General features: G+C 45.7%; 1 non-coding gene across 1 annotated transcript; it reads right to left on the bottom strand.

Moving 5' to 3' along the window:
• Positions 1–555: 555 nt before the first annotated feature.
• Trnat-ugu (transfer RNA threonine (anticodon UGU)) lies at positions 556–630 on the bottom strand. Its single transcript has one exon. It is a non-coding gene; the product is annotated as a tRNA-Thr (tRNA).
• Between the last annotated feature and the right edge of the window lie 1,121 nt (positions 631–1,751).

Here is a 1,751-nt window from a genome sequence, read left to right on the forward strand (position 1 = left end):
GGTTTTTAATAAATCCTAGCACTCAACACTCGTTAGTAGTGAAATGATAATTAAATAGACACCCTAGCTGCAAACAGGCGTTGATATACTTCACTGGGGACATGTTGAAAATGTGTGCCCCGACCGGGACTCGAACCTGGGATCTCCTGCTTACATGGCAGGCGTTCTATCCATCTGAGCCACCGAGGGCACAGAGGATAGTGCGTCTGCAGGGACTTATCCCTTGCACGCTCCCCATGAGATCCACATTCCCAACATGTCCACACCACTACATTCGTAGTGCGCCTAATAGATGTTTGCTCATCATACTCATTACTCGTGGCAGATTAATCTACCAAGTCCCGTACGAGTTCGGGCATAGCGTGTGCGTTCACACAAGAAGGTCAATGGCCGGGAAGCCATATTTTAACTATATATGACGGTAGTATCTGTTCTCGAAAGAACACATACCGTGGATGACCATGCAGCTTTGCTAGAAATGAAATGATAATTAAATAGACACCCTAGCTGCAAACAGGCGTTGATATACTTCACTGGGGACATGTTGAAAACGTGTGCCCCGACCGGGACTCGAACCCGGGATCTCCTGCTTACATGGCAGGCGCTCTATCCATCTGAGCCACCGAGAGCACAGAGGATAGTGCGTCTGCAGGGACTTATCCCTTGCACGCGCCCCGTGAGATCCACATTCCCAACATGTCCACACCACTACCTTCTTGTGTGAACGCACACGCTATGCCCGAACTCGTACGGGACTTGGTAGATTAATCTGCCACGAGTAATGAGTATGATGGGCAAACATCTATTAGGCGCACTACGAATGTAGTGGTGTGGACATGTTGGGAATGTGGATCTCACGGGAAGCGTGCAAGGGATAAGTCCCTGCAGACGCACTATCCTTTGTGCCCTCGGTGGCTCAGATGGATAGAGCGCCTGCCATGTAAGCAGGAGATCCCGGGATCGAGTCCCGGTCGGGGCACACATTTTCAACATGTCCCCAGTGAAGTATATCAACGCCTGTTTGCCGCTAGGGTGTCTATTTAATTATCATTTCATTTCTAGCAAAGCTGCATGGTCATCCACGGTATGTGTTCTTTCGAGAACAGATACTACCGTCATACATACTCGTTAGTAGTTTTATTATTTATCGGATCACAGTTACTTTCCAACAAAATCTTCAGAAGTTGTCAATATCCATTTCATTCGACTGCTGCTCCAAGTTATTGTCCGTATCTGAAATAATTACAATGTCCTTCACAAACTGCAAAGTTTTTATCTCTTATCGCTCAATTTTAATTCTCTTCCAAACCTTCCTTAGTTTTCTTTACTGTTTGCTCAACGTACAGATTGAATAATATCGGAAAGAGCCTACGACCCTAACTCCCTTTTAAAATATTGCTGCCCTTTCAAGCCTACACTTATGACTACAGTCTGCTCCCTATAAAAGTTGAGGATAACTTTTCACTCCCCGTATTTTAGTCCTACTACCTTCAAAATTTGAAGGGGTACATTTAAGTCAGTGTGAGAAGCCTCGAAGTGGATTATCTCGCTGAATCGTTTCTCTTTGTGACGAAGTTAACTAAACAAGAACATGGAGTGTAGTGGACTGATAAGGCAGCCAGTCCACAGAGACGGGTAGCCGAAAGGGCACACGTACACACACGCCGATTGGCGCGAAGTCTGGAACAGGATACGTGATGAATGTGATAAAGAAAAGAACGTAGCTACTAGAACACTTAACTTTTATATCG

Source organism: Schistocerca nitens, chromosome 7 (assembly GCF_023898315.1).
Source record: "Schistocerca nitens isolate TAMUIC-IGC-003100 chromosome 7, iqSchNite1.1, whole genome shotgun sequence".
In the NCBI taxonomy this organism is placed as follows: Eukaryota; Metazoa; Arthropoda; class Insecta; order Orthoptera; family Acrididae; genus Schistocerca; species Schistocerca nitens.